Source organism: Leptonychotes weddellii, chromosome X, assembly GCF_054177405.1.
Source record: "Leptonychotes weddellii isolate Sample4059 chromosome X, ASM5417740v2, whole genome shotgun sequence".
NCBI lineage: Eukaryota > Metazoa > Chordata > Mammalia > Carnivora > Phocidae > Leptonychotes > Leptonychotes weddellii.
Window position 1 is genome coordinate 97,467,836 of NC_138385.1, and position 18,638 is coordinate 97,486,473.

General features: G+C 46.5%; 1 protein-coding gene and 1 long non-coding RNA gene across 4 annotated transcripts in view; both read left to right on the forward strand.

Annotated features, from left to right (window-relative positions):
- Positions 1-18,638, forward strand: part of GPM6B (glycoprotein M6B) — a 146,455-nt gene that overhangs the window by 38,676 nt on the left and 89,141 nt on the right. The window lies entirely within an intron of this gene.
- Positions 1,272-8,657, forward strand: LOC145717894 (uncharacterized). The gene is made up of 2 exons (XR_014141397.1): positions 1,272-7,488; positions 7,543-8,657. It is a non-coding gene; the product is annotated as an uncharacterized LOC145717894 (long non-coding RNA).

Consider the following 18,638-nt stretch of genomic DNA (forward strand, 5'->3'; position numbering starts at 1 on the left):
TGGACATCTGGTACCTGCCTGAGGATAAGTCTACTAAACACCTGCTCAGGACAGGGCTTCGTGAAGGCGTGAGTGTTGCGCCAGCCTCGCGTTGTTCAGGGTCCCAGTCCTCCACATGAAACCCTCAGGTGACCCCACATTGCCCATCATGCATCAGCTGCACTTGCCCCCCCGCGGCAAAACCTTCCCCGAGCCTCTGAATAAGTAGAAAGAGTAACTCGGTAAAACTGGGCCTCTGCTTTTGAAACCTCACCGGCGAGCCCTCTCTGCCTGCAAGTGTCTGTCAGGAGTTTGGACACAGGAGGTAACGGGGACCTCCAGGCAAAAACTCCCACAGAGGTTCAGTTCTGGCCGCCAAAGGGAAAAGTCCTCTCTTCATCCTTCCCTCAGCCCACAAGACCTTTCATTCTCCTCTTGGGCCTGCAGTGTTCAACCCTAAAGTGGTGATTGGAGGCATGATTTCATGTTCCTCGCCATGCTGGGAATTTTGTTAAAGATCTCAGAAATCGATTTGATCATTGATGAAAGGGACATAGATAGATTTTTTTTTCCAAGCCTTCGTTGGCTTATCCCTGTATTTCCAGCCCCACCTCCCACCATTCCTGTCTCCCTTGCCATGATCTTTCATCATGCTATGACTTCGCATAATCTGTTTGTGTTCCCTTCCTCACCTTGTCTGCCTAACTAACCCCTACTCTCTTCTTCAGTATTCATCTGAGTTCCCCGCCCATAGGCAATTTCATGTTCTCTCCTTTGTGGCACCATTCTGCTGAGGATGTGCCTCGCTTACCTGTTGGATCATGTGGTTTAACAATTACTTGGGTCCATGTCTAGTTCCTTCATGAGCCTGGAAGCACTTTGAGGGCAGTGGTTGCAACTTGTTAAATTTGGCACCAAGGCTGACCCATGATAAGGTGCTTAATTAACCTGGGTCTAATGGATAAATGGTCACACGTGCATTAAACTGGTTGTTTCGTTCAGTACTTCCGATGGAAGAAGAAACATGTTTCGTATTTGTAGAGGATCATTCTTGGAGCTCCCGTCTCTGGAATAGGAAAAGTTAGTACATTCTTTTGAGCTCCTAAGTTTGTTTGTTTGTTTAAAGATTTTATTTATTTATTTGACAGAGACACAGTGAGAGAGGGAACACAAGCAGGGGGAGTGGGAGAGGGAGAAGCAGGCTTCCCGCTGAGCACGGAGCCCGATGTGGGGCTCAATCCCAGGACCCTGGGATCATGACCTGAGCCGAAGGCAGACGCTTAACGACTGAGCCACCCAGGCGCCCCTTGAGCTTCTAAGTTTTATCCTTAAGCCTATCCTTGCCTTTCTGCCTTAGTGGTAGGACCAGACTTTGGAGTGATGAGCGTTGAGAGCATGAACATCTTCTCCTCTTGGTAATTTTTTTTTAAGATTTTATTTATTTATTTGAGAGAGAGAGAGCATGAGCGGGGAGGGAGGGGCAGAGGCAGAGGGAGAAGCTGGCTCCCCCCCTGAGCAGGACCCTGGGATCATGACCTGAGCTGAAGGCAGTGCTTAACCAACTGAGCCACCCAGGTGCCCCTCTTCCCCTCTTGTTAATGAGTTACCATACTGCACAGCAAAGTGCTGTAAGGAAAATGGAATTGGAATTCTGAAAATGGAATTGGAATTCTACACCAGAACATTATGTAAAGGAAAGGAAACTCCCAGAAATGCATTTAAGGTTAAAACTAAATTTTCATGACACAAATCAGAGAAGAGATTCGTATTTTCTTTCTCTTTCATTGCCTCAAATTATCTTTACCCAGGGGGACACACTTGAGTAGAATGTGGGAGAATAGATTCATGGTCACCAAAGTGGGATGCACAAGGTGGTTCATGGGGCACAAGAAGGACCTACTGACACCCCTGTATTTATTTAAAAATAAATTAAACTTTACTTATATTTAATATACATACTTCTGGTACTTTACATATATAATATATACCTCAATTTACAGGTTTTGGGAATATATGAACTTTTATTCCCAACTAATAGAGGCATAGAAATAAAAAAATTGGGGGGTGGCACCTGGCTGGCTCAGTCAGTAGAGTATATGACTCTTGATCTTGGGGTCATGAGTTTGAGCCCCACATTGGGAATAGAGATTACTTTAAAATTTTTAAAAAATTGGGGAGACTGTTGGAAAAAAAGGGTGAGAATGTATACTTCCTGACCCTTGTGCGCTGCATATAAGACCATTTATTTTGGGCAGAAGCTTCAGGAAGGAGGCCCCAAGTTCTTTGTGGAACAAACTGGTACCGCATGGAAATTGCTGGAGCCTCGAAGGAAGGGAGGGAGGAGGGAGACAGGTTACCATAGATGATTTTAAGAAAATTGAATGGAGGGGCGCCTGGGTGACTCAGTCGTTAGGCGTCTGCCTTCGGCTCAGGTCAGGATCCCAGGGTCCTGGGATCGAGCCCCGCATCGGGCTCCCTGCTCGGCGGGAAGCCTGCTTCTCCCTCTCCCACTCCCCCTGCTTGTGTTCCCTCTCTCACTGTGTCTCTCTCTCTGTCAAATAAATAAATAAAATCTTTAAAAAAGAAAAGAATTGAATGGAGGGTGCCTGCTCAGCGGGGAGTCTGCCTCTCTGCTCCTCCCCCTGCTCACGCTCTCTTTCTCTCAAATAAATAAATAAAATCTTAAAAAAAAAAAATTGAATGGAGCAAAGCTCTTCTGTATTTGACCTGGGAAAGGAAAGGGTACAGGATGGTATATAAATGTTGCCTTTGTGTGTTTTCCCGAGGACTTCCCTCATCACAATTGAGCATCACAGGTATCTGTTGAGCTTGTCTCCTAAGAAATCACATCGTGTTCCTCACCATCCAGCAACCCAACCTGCACAAGAGGAAACTGCACTGAGGATAGGCAAAGTAATATGGCCAGTCTTTGACTCGGGCATGTGTGAGTCTGTAATTGAAGGAGGAACGATTTTGTTGTTTGGAAGGAGCTCTACAGAGGAGGCGCTAAAATGAAAATTCCTCATGTGTTCACCAGGTCAGTATTAATCAAGACCCCAGTTTTTGTGTGAAGAAGTGAGTACTCGCAGGCTTTTCAACATGCTAGTTGGACAATTTGGGTAGGCCACCTGCTGCCTCATCGTACACAGAAACTGATAGTGTGGGTTGTCTTATCACCATCTAGTTTGTGGTTTGTCAGAGCTTATTCATGGAAGATACCGACGGCTTGTCAAATTAGTTGACAAGGCCGAGTCCTCGAAGGCAGCGCTCGATGACGCACCAGCTCTGCCTAGGAGATGCTTTAGTTGACAAGGAGAGTCTTGAAGTCCTCCTCATATGTCAGAATTGAGCTCGCTAGCAATGGTCGCTGCTGTTGGGAACGCTTGCTTTTACTGACGCAAATGTGTCCAGAAAAATCCCGTCTCCTACCCGGGGACTCTGCTGGACAGGAAGTTCAAAGGTTCATTTTCCTAGCTCGGTAATGAATTGTCTCTTAGGTACACAATTTGCTGCCTAGGTCTAGAGCACAGCCCAGAAAGAAAAATGCCCAGTGCAGGGTAGGCACAATTTTCTGCCTGTGGACATTCACAAGGCTGCATTGTGGAAACAGAAGCTGCTCAAATTGTTCATTGTTCCGTGGCTCCTACTTTGGCAGCCAGAAGCAAATTCATTATGCAGTGATTGGCATGCTTTTCTTCTGTGCGTTTCATGCCACGAGTACTGTAATGCATTCCGTGCTCTCTGCAGCCTCTTGCTTCGCATGTGGCTCTTCTGGTCTTCCCCTCGCCGTCCGCTCCTCCAGCCCCGCTGCCTTCCGCAACCTAGGGACCAGCGGACGTGGGACTGCTCGCCTCCAACCACAGCACGTGGTTAGGTGGACAAATTTGCCCCGACTCCGAGAGAGACACACTTCATTCTCACCTCTGGGCTGGTCAGTCAGCCAACAAGTATTTATTAAGCGCCCACGGAGCGCATAGCAGTGTGCCCGGCCCCCTTTGGGCGACCGCAAGCTCAGACAAATGTCCACAATGGCAAACACGACACATTTCTCCCTTGCTGTTCCCACCCCCAAAAGTATGGCGTCTTGGGCTTAGAGGGGGGAACTTGAGAAGCAGCTCTTTAAAAATGACCCTTTGCAAGGTTGGTTTTTGTTTGTTTGTTTTTTATTTGAATTGCTTTGTGCAGTGGGAAAACAAGACTAGCATGACTACGCACGGGCGAAGGTACTGTTTTTTATGAATTCCAGAGCAGTGTTTCTCCCACTTGCACGTGCATCCGAGTCACCTGGGGATCTAGTTGAACTGCAGATTCTGAGTGGACCGCCACGCGTGAGTAGTACGTGCTAGGTCACTGGTTCTGATCGCCTGCAGAGCTCGGAAAACCACTGATGCCCAAGCCCCGCCCCCAGAGCGTCTGGTTTGACTGGTCTGGGGTACGTGCCCCCCCCCCGCACCCCCCTCCCTCCCGGGCAGAGAGATTTTTTTTAAATCGCCCCACGTGGTTTTAATATGCACCATGGTGGAGACATGGCAGCTTTGCACGTGTAAGTGAACTTGTCCTCTTGGGAGGGAGGATATGGCTTCCTTTTGGGTCCTGAGTCAGACTGAGCCGTGTTCTTCAGCCCTTGAATTGAAGAAAGCATCCTTCTACCTGACAGGTTCTCGACCGGGGTGATTGTGCCCATCAGGATCAGGAGACTTGGGGCAGTGTCTGGAGGTGCGTTTGCTTGTCACCCCTGGAGAGGGGGGCTACCAGCGCCGAGTGAGCAGAGGTCAGGGCTGCGGCCTTGCCTCACTGAACTGTCAGCCTTATGAGGGTAGGGGACCATCTCCTTTGTTGCCCGTGGTATCCCCAACGCAGAGCACAGTTTGCCTGGGATTTTGTACGCATTCCACAAATATTCGTTGGATGAATGGATAGATCTACTACTAGCATAAATGTTAACCTCGCTGGGAAAGGGAATTGGTTGTTAACCACACATTCAGATTTAATAAGATGGAGAGGAGAGTTTGCGGCCAGGCACTGTTTTTCTGACGTGATGCTGCGGGAATTGGCTTCACTTAGAATCACCTGCAGTAGTTAAACTATTAAGGTCTGGGCCACACCCCCACGGATTCAGGTTCCATTGCTCTGCGGTGGGGTTGGGCGTCAGTATTTAAAGCTCTCCAGGTAACTCCATGGTGCCCCGAGGTTGAGAACCACCGTCTGGGTCCTTGCATCTCAAACTGCGGTCCTGAGACTAGCAGCGTCACCGAACCCTGGGAGTTTATTGGAAATCCACGGTCTTAGGCCCTCACCCCAGACCTGCGGAATCAGGATCTGCCTTTTAACAAAGTCTCCAGGTAACGTGTTTGCATATCCAGGTCTGAGAAGGCAGTTAAGTTCCTTTCTGGTTAATGTCCCATTCTAGTTGGCCTGGAAAGCTGTTGACCGCCCCATGAAGGAAAGTGTTGTATATATCTGGAGGCTGGAGGGCGGTCTGCCATGCGAAAATATTTTACAGAGAAAGAGGTATTGTTACCATCAGAATCAGTTGTGATTCTGTTGTAGATAACTGGCTTGGGAGACAGAAGGCAAAAAAAAAAAAAAACCACTCTTTTTCGACTTCGTTTCTATTCTTGGTTTCTTAAAACCATCACCAGGCAAAACGGGGGGGAAAGGCGCGGGGTGGGGAGTTGTAGGAACCAAATGGATGGAATGAAATAATCTGGCCCTGTGTAGTAGAAAAATAGAAGGCACAAAGTTACATCTTCCTCTTGCAGAAAAAAGAATGTGTTTCCTGTTTGCTCTCGCTGAGAGCCAGAGCATAATGCCTCAGTGTGTGCGGAGCTGCTGAACAAAGAACATAGACGTGGCTGACGGGGCAGAGTGGGAACTGCCAAATATTGGCCCGGTTGGAAACCATGTGACAATCGCAACTCCTGATTGCATTGATGGGGTGAGAGGGAAAATGTGCATTGCTCTATATCCTTTGCGGCTTCCCATGAAAGACCGTCGAAGGTAATTAATGTTACCGTCCAGAGTTTTGTGGGAGCATCGGAAGATCCCCCATGATTGAAAGCTTTTTCTTGTTTTTCAGTACCGAGTTTATAACCAAATGACTTTCTGCAAGAAAGTCGACTTTACAGTAATCCCATGGCTGCCTGCAGAAAGGTTTCAAAATTGGGACATTTTCCATTCATGTTTATCATGTTCCATATGTCCTGTGAGACGCCCCTGGAATCACAGAAAAATGGACCCTGAATTGCTGAACAGGGGGCCTTGTAGATTCTCTAACTCAGTGGTTCTCAGTCTGTTTTTCTGGAGTCAACCCACCCATACGTAGAGTATCAAACTCTGCAGTTAGGAGCATCGGTTCCAGAAAGCGTGAATTCGAGGGTAGAGGGGTGCTCACGTTGAAACCAAAAAATCCTTACTTCTGATATGCCCCATGTACTGCGGGTTCTCAAACTCTGCTGTCCATTGGAATCAGCTGAGGAGCTTCACTGTCTTCTGCTCTCTGGTTTCCACCCCCCAGGCAGGGATTCGGATTTAGTTGTCCTGGGGTGCAACCTGGCTGGGGATGGTGGACGCCTCCCCACCCCAGGTGATTCTCAGGCGCAGCCAACATGAAGACTCACTGCCTCACTACACCATCCTTCTCTCCCAGCATTGCGAATCGCTGTTTCGCCCTTGGCTTCAACAAGGAGGGGAGTAAGGCTGAGGGGTCGTGTTGATGGCAGGTCTGATGGAAAGGGACCAGTGGACTCCTAGGAGGACTTCGCTGTGGAGAGAGGTGCTGTCCGCTTGCTGCCCTAGTTTCTGGTGTAGTCAGGCCAGTATGAGGAAGTTCGTGCTGCTCACCCTTCCCTGTATCTTCCCCCGAGGTGGCTCCAGAGTCCTCCCGGAACTGGGAAACCCAAGGTAATGAACTGAACTAACTCCACTTTGCTCATCGTCATTTGAGCTTGACTTACCTGTTTGTTACCAGCAGTAGAAACACTCCACATTCATCAGTAGACACACTAGACACGGACCAGACTGCAGTTAATGTAGTTGGAAGACGAAGGCCACTGTTAGAGGGGGCATCTGCAGCTTAGTACCGTACTTCATGCGCCAACCATTGAGAATAAGGGCTTCTGTATTTCACTGTCATTATCTTCGATTCAGCAGTGACTCACGGTGGAGAGAAATGGGACCCAGAAGAAGTCATTCTCTAGGTCAGTGTTAGTCAGTCATGTTGAGAGCTGGGGAAGTGACGATGTCAGCAGAAGGATGAGTGCTTAGGGTTTGATGGCCTCCCTTCATGGAGGCCGAGAGGGGAAATGTCTTGAAATTTGAGTACAGAGGGCTGGCTCATATAGGGGCTCTATCCCTTCCAGGCCCTGTAACGTCAACAGTGCTGGGAACTTATAAATACTGTGGATGTATAATAGAAGCATTTTTCACATGCTCAAGTAAAGCAGCTGTATCCTGATACATACAGTACTATAAACATACAGATGAAGGAATGTGGTATTTATGGGGAATGTTCTAAGATTTTGCCAGAGAAAAATGTGGTAGCCTACAAAGAGATCAGTTGAGTTCCTAAAGGCATTGGGTTAAATTAATCATTGATTAAATATGAAAATTCAGGATGAGATTTTGTTTTCTAATTCATTAGCTTAAAATTTGAATAAATTTGCATTGATGCATATGCAGAATGCTAATCTTTGCAGCACTTAATGGGAAAAACAATAAGCATTTTATGCCTGTAGAATCAGGAGAAGGGGATAGATAGCAAGGTCAACATTGCATTTCTGTTGCTCATTTAACCAGTTACAAGTATATCACCGAAGTGTGCAGTGTTAAGTTTTTGTGCTTTTCAGATGTGTTTTTTCTGTGTGTTTTAGCTTTAAAAAAAAAAAAAAAGACGTGTCCGTTTTTCACTAGGGCCCATTATGATAACAGTTGGAAGCAATGGGGGTGAAAAACTACTCAAAATCTAGCATTTTACGAAATGCTGTATGGTTTTCCCATATAAGGCGAGCCTTGTTTTCCTGCCATGCGTACTTTCCTTCTCTGCTCATTCCCTGCTGTTGAACATCTGCCTGCACTTCCTCGCTCTGTCGCTCTTCCTCACTCTCGTCTGTGGCAGTGACGCAAGGTGGAAGGACCTGGGACCAGAGGAGGTCGTCCCCGCACTGCAGTTGGTTTTCACACGCAGAGGGTGATGAGCACCTTTGTGTCCTCAGGAGGGTGACCATGCCCCACTCCCGTTCACGCAAGCCCTCCCCCTGCCTCTGGAGATTGTGCAGCGGAGGAGGCAGAAATAGCGGAGGGCAGGATGGGGAGTAGGTTCACTTCTGGAGGTCCTTGCCTTCTCCCTTCCTGAACAAACCTTCGTGATGCCTCCACCATTGCAAAACTCTAACAGATATTTTGGGAGGTTGCCTCTGTTCGTCCCAGGGGTAACTTACTGGAGGAGAAAGAAAGGTATTGAGCTTACACTTCCTGGACATGTATTTGAATAGCAAAGAATTCTCCTTTTTCAGGTGGGAAGCAAGATGATTAATGGAGTATTTAGTTGCTTGTGTTAGCTAATATGTTTGGGATGAAATAAAGTCCCAGAAACTTTGTTTTTTATATAGTGTCTGTATACTTTAAAATAACCCAGTTCTCCATGTATAATTATAGCTTACTTATGCACAGTTTATATAGCCTTTGTTAGAAAAAATGGTACAGAATGGTTAAAAAGGATGCCCTCTTCTGGGAATACAGAGTGGGGAACAAGACTCCACACTAACAAGTTACTTGATTTCTCCTTAAGTAAGGTTATAAGCACGCAGGTTTATGAGCACCTTTGTGCCTTTAGGAGGGTGTGAGGCCCTGATCAGGTGCTCAGTGGCAACATACGCAAACTATATGTAGATGCTCAACAAATGTCAGTTTCCGGTCCCTTCCTCTGAGTCTCCGTCTCCCCTCAGAATTTCAGGGTGGGCCAAACCCTCTATGGGGTCGCGTCCTCCGGGCGCATCACTCCATGGATCCTCTCAGTATTTGGAATACTTTTGCAGGCTGGAGATTGTGTATTTCCTTCTGTCTTTTATTTATGTCTTTGTCTCTTTGATCTGGAGTCCTTGGTCAGGAACTCAGGCTCAATTATCCTAATGTCTGTGGGAAAGCTCAGCCCACTTAATGACATGCTGCATTATTTTGTAGCTCTCAAGGGAAAAAATGTGGCAAGAAAACGTAGATTGCTTGTTATTTCTTCTTACACCAGGGTCCCAGCATCTTTTAATAGAAGTAAATAAAAATGAGGCAAGAGCTGCAGAATCTGTAGATTAGGGAGTTTGCGTTACCAGTTGATATGTCCTTAAAACCATTTTTTCTTTGTTTCAGAACAATGTAGAATTGCTTTACGGCCACTAAATGCACTACTCTTGAAATAGATAAAATGTAGCGGCCCCTGGGTGGCTCAGTCGTGAAGCGTCTGCCTTCGGCTCAGGTCATGAGCCCAGGGTCCTGGGATCGGGCCCCGCATCGGGCTCCCTGCTCCGCCGGAAGCCTGCTTCTCCCTCTCCCACTCCCCCTGCTTGTGTTCCCTCTCTCACTGTCTCTCTATGAAATAAATAAAATCTTTTTTTTTTTTTAAAGAAATAAAGTGTAGAACATGAGTCAGCCCTGTGCATTTCGCTAAGTTGAAGGAGGCTTGATGAGTTTATTTGACATTCAGACTCTAGATGAATCAGATACTTGTTTCTAGATTAAAAACCTGATTAAGAGGGGTACCTGGCTGGCTCAGTCAGTAGAGCATGTGAGTCTTGATCTCAGGGTCATGCATTCAAGCCCCGTGTTGGGTGTGGAGCCTACTTAAAAAAAAACACAAACTATTAAAATATGCATTACTAACATGGAGAACTATTTCAGATATTTTATTCAATATGAAATATTCTAGAATACTCAGGATCCACATTGTCTAGTAGAAATACAACATGAGCCACATAGTAATTTTTAAAAGGCTATTAAAATTATTTAAATGATTAAAAAGCAGGTAGAATTAATGATATAACTTATTTAACCCAATATATCTAAAACGTTTCAACATGTAACTGAAAAATTGAGATATTTCACACTGTTTTTCTTTTTTTTTTTTCTTTTTTAAAGATTTTATTTATTTATTTGTCAGGAAGCACAAGCAGGGGGAGTGGCAGAGGGAGAAGCAGGCCTCCCGCCGAGCAGGGAGCCCGACGCGGGGCTCGATCCCAGGACCCTGGGACCATGACCTGAGCCGAAGGCAGACGCCCAACGACTGAGCCACCCAGGCGCCCCTATTTTGTTTCTTTTTAAAGATTTATTCATTTATTTTAGAGCAGAGTGGGAGGGGCAGAGGGAGAGGGAGAGAGAATCTCAAGCGATGGGGCTTGATCCCACCACACTGAGATGCGACCTGAGCCGAAACCAAGGGCTGGGCACCCAACTGACTGCGCCACCAAGGCGCCCCTATGTCTCTCTTTTGACTGCCTTATTTGTTCACTCAAGAACAATTTGCGTGGTTTCTACATTCCAGTTGGTGTTTTGGTTGCTGGGGCCGGAGTGGGGAATGAGATGAACCAAGATTCCTGCTCTCACGTCTTAAATTTTAGTGAAGGGAAATGGGCAGTAAACAAGCAAGTGGGTAAATGAACTCATCTCTAGAACAGGTTAGCGTGACTGTGAGGAGCTGGGGTGGAGGTTCTTAGATAAGCGATCAAGGCGGACCTCACAGCGGAGGTGACAAGGTGCTGAGCCGGAACAGCGGGCCCAGGTGTGGCAGGTTGTAAAGGCCCTGGGTAGAAACTGATGCATTTGAAGAACCGGAAGCTGACTTGTACGTTTGGCATGTAGACCAAGTGTAGGTTGGAGACGAAGTCAAGGAGCGGACAGGGGCTGGATCTCAAAGACCTCGCAGAGCTTGGTAGAGAGTTTGGAATCTTATTCTAAGAGCAAAGAAAGATGTGGGGCAGGGAAGTGGCGCGATCCAGTTTGCCTTTGAAAATGGCGCTCTGGCTTCGTTGCATTTTATGGGAATGGGAGAGGGGGCCGCCACTGTCGGTTTTCCACAAGAACGGGAGATGAGACCTGACTCCGCATGCCCTGCAACCCCTTCATCCGCCTACCGTCGGTTCCACAAGCCATCATTTTCTGCTTGTACCGGTGAGTAGTGAGGCCTCAACCCTAATGTGGTCTGCTATTTCAGACTATCGGTGGGTGTGTAAGCAAAGGCTCTTTTGTGTTCTTTGCAAAGCAAGGGAAAAGAAATCCTCCCAGAAGCCAAAAATTCTCTGTAACGATTCACATGGCCAGGCTCCGTTCTTCATACATGAAAACCTGGTTCTGACACCCGCCCCCCTTGGTTTTCGGGTAAGGATAATAGATTCATACGGGTGGTTCTCAAAAAGCAAGAGGTGACACCAGCTTCATGTGGGAATCTGCTAGAAATGCAAATTCTTGGGCCCCTTCTCGGCAGACGTACTGAATCAGAAACTCTGGAGGTGGGCTCAGCACTGTTTTTAACGAGCCCTCCAGGTGATGCGCCGCGGAATTTGGGGGAACCCTTGGTTTCGGCTGATAGAGATGGCTGCTCGGAGTACGAAGTGCTTCAGTGGCCAAGGAGCAGAGTGGCGACCCTTTCCCTGCAGCCCGTTCAAGCCAGTGCTGAGCGTTTGGGTCGCTTGCGGAATTAAGCGTTTGAATCCAGCGCTTTGTGACTGAGGCTCTTCATGCTTTATTTTGGTTTTTCCTATCACATGCTACTGTATAGTGTCATGTTGACAAGGTTCCCGGGCTGGTTGCTTATCAGAATTTTCAGAGTTGTAGAACTGAAGTAATTATGTCCTTCCTGAGTGGAATTTTATGGTCTAAATTGGAAGAAGCCTCTGGTTGTCCTGATTTAAAAAAAAAAAAAAAAATTTTCTTCCTGAGAACAACCAGCAGCATTGCCTTTGACTTTTTAAACCCATGTTTTCAGTTGCCCATGGGTGACGGTCTGCGGCTGCCCTCTCGTCAGGTTGTAACCCCTGGGTGGCTCATACCGCCCGCCAGCCCTTTGGTGGGGCTTTTCCTTGGTTCTAAATGATCTGCTTGTCTTAGGCCTTTCCGGGACTATGACAAAACCCCACAGACTGGGTGGCTTATAGATCACAGGAATGTATTTCTTACGGTTCTGGAGGCCGGGAAGACCCAGATCAGGGTGCCAGCAGATTCTGTGTCTAGGGAGAGGCCTCTCCCTGGTACGTAAGTGGCGCCTTCGGGCTCAGTCCTCACACGGTGGAAGGGGCTAGGGAGTTTTCTGGAACCTTTTTGCTAAGGGCACTAATTCCACTCACGAGGGTCCAGTCTCATGACCTAAGCACCTCCCAAAGGCCCCACCTCCTAATACTTAGCACATTGGGGCTTAGGATTTCAGCATCTAAATTTGGGGGGGACCCAAACATTCAGATCCTAGCACTGCTTGAGGAAAGCAGGCTGAAACTTTTTTTTTTTTTTTTTAAGCTTAAAATACATTATAAAAAGTACATCTACTGGCAGGGGAGAGTGGCAGATAAACATTCCAAATAATACTGTGAAAGCAAAAGTGGTTCTATTCCTGCTCTAGGACTTTTCCGTGGCTGCTCTAACAAATTACCGCAAACAGTGGCTTAAACACAAATTCGTTAATGTTCTGGGGGGCGGGTCGGAGCCTGACCAGGGTCTCGCGGGGCTAGAAACAAGGGGTTAGCAAGGCCACGTTCCCTTCTACAGGCTCTAGGGAAGAAGCCCCTTCCTTGCTCTTCCCGGCTTCTAGAAGCCGCCCCCATTCCTTGGCTTGCGACCATCTTCCTCCAGTTTCCAAGCCAGTTTCCAAGGCGGGGCGAGAGTTTTCCTCAAGTGCCATCACCCTGCCTCTTCGGCCTCCCTCTTCCACATTTAAGGACCTTGTGACTACAGTGGGCCCCCCCGGGATGATCTAGGCTGATCTCCCTATTTTAAGGTCAGCTGATGAGCCACCTTAATTCCACCTGAACCCTAGCAACCCTAATCCCCCTTCGCTGTATAATGTAAAGTGTTTACAGGTTTCAGGGATTAGGATGGGGACATCTTTGGAGGGGGAGGGGCCCGTGCTTCTGCCCACACAGCAGGCCCCCAAACTTCCTGCCAGTCTGTTTCCTTGCCTGTATGATGGGGTAGTAAGTGGTCGTGAAGGAGCTCTTCGAGGATGAAATGAGATGCATATGGAGGTAGCTGGCACAGGGCTCTTCCCCTGTAAATGCTGGTGGCCTCTGTGAAGGTCTCAATTTGCCAACGTTTTTGTGTTCCCAAATCTCTACATTGGTTCATTCTTGTTCCTCCCCTCCTCTGCTCTGTTCCTGGGCACCCCCACGGGTGGGTGGTTCCCCTGCCTCAGCCGGATGGGGAGGTGGAGAGAGAACCAGAGCATCGGCATGTGGTAGGGGAGGGAAACACCCTTCTTGCCCCAAATCATCTGTTCCTATTTTTCCCTCTACACCCTAAATAGAAAAAAAAAATCCACAGAAGTTTGGGTGCTTCATTTGTCTTTTTAAATCCGCTTTATTAAGTTGCCATTTTTGATTTTTATTTCTCTGCTTTCTAGATTTGCCTCTGTCTCCTATCCAGGTCCTTGTGAAATCCTGGCTCAATCAACCAACTGTCACTGGCATTTTGGGGGGATAATTAGTAAAATTTGAATACAGATGGGTGTTGGATGATATTAAGAAGTTGTTAACTCTTGTAGGAGTGATGAGAATAGTATTGTGGTTACACGGGAAAGTGTGCCTTGTGCTTTGTGTTTTTTAGATGCGTGCTGAAATACTTAGCTGTGAAGTGTCTTTAGAAAAAAGAGATGTAGCAAATATGGTGAAATGAAAATGAAAATATATACAATCAAGTGACTAAAGCACCCAGATAGCCAGAGATACTGAGACATTTTTAAAAGATTTATTTGAGAGAGAGTGAGAGAGAGAGCGTGCCCAAAACTAAGCCCATTCAGGCGCCCCTCTATTTTTAACATTTTGGGGATCCTCCATGCTGTGTTCCGTTTTCTTCACATCCTCACCAACGCTTGTTTCTTGTGCTGTTGATTTTAGCCATTCTGACAGGTGTGCGGTGATACACCTCATTATGGTTTTGATTTGCATCTTTCTGATGAGTGATGACGAGCATCTCGTCATGTGTTGAGATTTTTTTTTTTTTTTTTTTTTTTTTACTGTTGCTGGGGAAAGAACTCTCACGCTTGATCGGGTGCCCCAGGGAAACCCTCTACCTCAGCATCCCTGTCAAGTTTACATGCTCCCAGTGCTCTTTGGTGGGCCATAATTTTACAGTTTAGAGACTGTTGAGATCTTGTTACGTTGTTTTGTCCCATATCCCAATCCCCTCCTCAACTTCTGAAGGCCCCATCTCCCCTCCAGATGGCGAGCATTCCTTATTTGGAAGGAAGGCGGTATAATCATCTCTAGTTCTTGCTGCTATGCATTTGCCAGTTGATCTGCAGCTGTGTGGGTGTGGCAAGGAGCTGCTTTGTGGGAGTGTCTGGTCAGGGAAGTGTCCTCTCCTGCCCCATGACCCAGGCCTTGCAGTGACACTGCAACACAGCTGGAAATTGTCACCCCCAAAATAGTCTTGCCTGTGTACTCCTATGAACCCCAGGCTCACCACCCCCCAGCTTGGGAGTTGAGATGGTGCTCCCAAATTACCCCAGTGGCTTGTCCATTATTCCAGGGACTAGACAGGGGGGTGACACAGCATCGTGGTATGTGCATGATGTCATCTCAGACGTTGTCAGACAACGGGCCCACTCAAGTCGCGCCTATGGAACTCTATAATGGAGGCCGGGTCCCACTGGGAAAGAGCCGCTCTCTTGTCCACTGTCCCCAGGGATTATAGGTGGACGTGCTGTGCCTGAGTTTGCACAGGCTTGCAGAAGGTTCGTTATGCCCTCAGAGTCAGCAGCAGGCCATCTTCACAACGGTAGATTGTTCCAGACCACCTAGGACCATCTGGCTGGATCCATCCCACCGTCTGCCCTGCCCACTGGCATCTCGTTCTCTGATACTTCTCATAAACAGCTTGAAGTTCCACATGACATTATCTACTCAGGGCTTTGGGTGTACTGCTCCTGGGTGACCAGTTAGGCTGGGAACGCAGGACCAGTGGGCATTCATTAGAGAACATTGGCATGTAGAAATTTTTAACAAGTGAGACTTAAAATTTTGAAGGCGAAGATGTAGATACCTTGCGTGTCCACCTGTGTGTCTCCCTTGATGGATTACCAATCAACAGTTTATCAGTGACCTTCTGAAGATCTATGAATACTCTTGTGAGTGACCCAAAGGTAGCATAGGACCCAGTCCGTAGTCTGAGGCTGTGTAGAGGCTTGAGGATGGCCATCATTTATTGGGTATAGTTCTGCCCTTGATCTTTTATTCGAAAAGGATTGCCTTAGGTGCTATATCAAGTTAATCTCATCTCTGTGACAAATGAATTGCCATTAGTTCCTTTCTTTCTACATAACACGTCACTCTGTCTCACTCACTGTGGCTTGTGTTCTTGTGGAATTTTCCCTTGCTTGTATTCCCTTCATTTAGTTTATTTGATAGTAAAATACTTAGAAAGCTTACCAACTAACCATTTTAAAGAGTACAATTCGGTGGCATTTAGTGCATCCACGATGTCGTACACACATCACCACCATCTGGTTCTAGAATATTTTTATCACCCCAGAACGAAGCCCCGTAACTGTTCCTCATCTTCCCCTCCCCACAGCCCCTAGCAACCACTAATCTGATTTCTCTGTCTATGAATTTGCCTAGTTTGGATATTTCATATAAATGGAACCATATAACACGTGGCCTTCTGTGTCTGGCTCTTTTCACTTGGCATCATGTTTTCAACGTTCGTCTGCATTGTAGCATTATCAGTACTTCATTGCTTTCTGTGGCTGAATGCCTTTCCATTGTAAGACTAGACCATATCGTTTATCTGTACATTGGTGATGAACGATACAGATACTGTCATGGACACTATCCACGTCGCGAACATGTGAGTACAAGTTTTTGTTTACACACCTGTTTTAAATTCTTCTGGGTATATCCTAGGAGTGAAATTGCTGGGTCATAGGGTAATTCGATGTTTAACTCACTGAGAAACCACCTATGGGGGTTCTTTTGCTCCTGCCAATCCTCCTCTACCACATTATGTCCATTCTATTTCAAAGACTCACTCTATCATGATGCTTTTCCTGATCATTCCCTGTGGCTTCCCATGACTTGTGTGTCCTTGACCGTCCTATGAGTGAATGCCTCTTGTTCAGCTCAGCGTAGAGAAACTTGACTTTTGCCTTCTCACATCTTCAGCTGTGTCTGCCCTGTTTCTTTTGGTTTTGAGGATGTTTGTCCCTCTACCTGCACCCAACTGCAGCCTCTCAAGGATGGAGATGGATAGGTGTTCTTTGTGCTCAGGGGTACTTGGTACTATTTTTGCCTTTCTATTGTTGGGCTATTCTAGTAACAATCGGAGGTTACAAAATAGATTTTGATTCTGTTGCTCACAAAACTCAGGTTTTCGTGGAAATTTAGGCATCATAGATAGGTTCTACCATATTTGAAATGCTAAAATGTCAGAGAGTTAAAAAGTAGGCCAAAGAGGGAAAGGGAGTTTGAGGGGAGGGATTGTGATGCATGTAGGGCAAAAATAAAGATTGGCAGAATGATGATGGTAGCATTAATGCTGCCTTCTTGACTTTGGTCTCACTGAATCTCCATGACAACCATGTGAGGTGGCTTCTATTATTCCCACTTAACAACAAGGAAACTGAGGCACAGGGAGATGTAGCACCTGGCTCAAGGCCACACAGCTCTTAGATGGCAAGGTCAAAACTGACTTCACAGCATCTGCCTTTGACCCCTTTTCTATTCAACCACTCGTGGACCTTGAAGAGGGTATGCCCAAGATGGCACGTGTATCCATTTCCCAGGGCTGCCCTAACAAAGTACCACCAACAGGGTGGCTTAAACAGCAGAAATTTATTCTCTCACAGTTCCAGAGGCTAGAAATCCAAAACAAGGTACCAGCAGCGGTTGGCTCCTTCTGAAGCTCCTGAGGGAGAATCCGTTCCATGCCTCACTCCTGGCTTCTCATGTTGTCTACAGTCCTTGGCATTTCTTGGGGCCTGTAGAAGCATTTCTGTCCCAATTTCTGCCTCTACCTTCACATTTTCCCCTGTGTGTCTTCTCTAGGTCTGAATTTCCCTCTTGTAAAGACCTCAGTCATGGGGTTAGGGTCCACACTAATCAAGTATGACCTCCTCTTGACTGGATTTCTTCTGCAAAGTCCCTATTTCCAAATAAGGCCACATTCATAGGTCCTGGAGGTTAGGAGCTGAACATAGATTTTTGTTGGGACGCAATTCAGCCTGCAGCAGTATGTAAGTATTCCAGCATCACAGGCGTTACTGATGAGCCTCCAGCTTTCAGAGCTGCTCCCCAGCCCTTTTGTCTCCCAGCACCTTGCCGAATCATCGAGTATACTCCTGCCTTAGAGCATATTTGTTGAATCTAATGACTGAAGAATATGCCATCGATGTTTTCCCCCACATACTTTTTGTCAGTTTTTCTCCTTAAGCCTCAGAAAAGTGTAGGCTTTTCTTTATGAAATTGTTCCGATTTATTCGTAGATAAGAGCTTCAATCTTCACTTGCATGTGTTTACAAACTGTTGAAACAAAGCCTTTGACTGCCTCATAATGTCCTCCTTAATCCCATTCTTTTTGGATAAAAATAGTATTAATATATCCATTGTAAATCGCTGGCAGCTCGATTTGAAATGTGTCTTTTTGCACAATATGTACTGCTAAGTATTCTCCTGTGTTGTTGCTCAGGGTAAGAAAAGATGACACAGTGTTTTTTGTCATTTAAAGAAGCCCAGTTTTTTTTTTTTTTAATGCTCTATTTAATTTTTAAAAGACAAAGTACAGCTTAATGAAATGGGAATCTGCCATTTCAATGATGGAAAATGTGGAGGACAGGATACTTAGATACATTTTAAAAGGAAATGCGTATTTAAATATAAATGCTTGTTTTAAAATCATCCATTAGGCAAAAATGAAGACACTTGAATGGTCTAGATCCCTTGAGCACATTTTCATGGCACTTAAATGGAATGAGGCAGCTGGACTGCGTTATAATCACAATCGGTATCATCAGAGGGCTTACTGTGCATCCGACTTTGTTCTAATTGCTTAATGTGGATTGACCCATTTAATCCCAAGACCACCCGATGAAGCACAGTCACCCCTCTTTTTTTTAAAGATTTATTTGAGAGGAGAGAGAGAGAGCGAGCGAGAGAAACAGGCTCCCTGCTGAGCGGGGAGCTCGATGTGGGTCTCGATCCCAGGACTCTGGGATCATGACCTGAGTCAAAGGCAGGTGCCCAACTGACTGAGCCACCCAGGCGTCCCAGTGAATTTTAATTTAAATAACCACGTGTCCCTAGTGGCCCCTATGTGGTCGAGAGCAGCACTACCTTAAGACATCTCGAACTGAAATATGCCTACAGCTTACCTGGGAATCTTGTCAAAAGGCGGAGTCTGCTTCAGTAGGTCCGTGATAAGACCTCAGAGTCTGCGTTTCTAACAGCCTCTCAGGTGAACTCCATGGGGCTGGT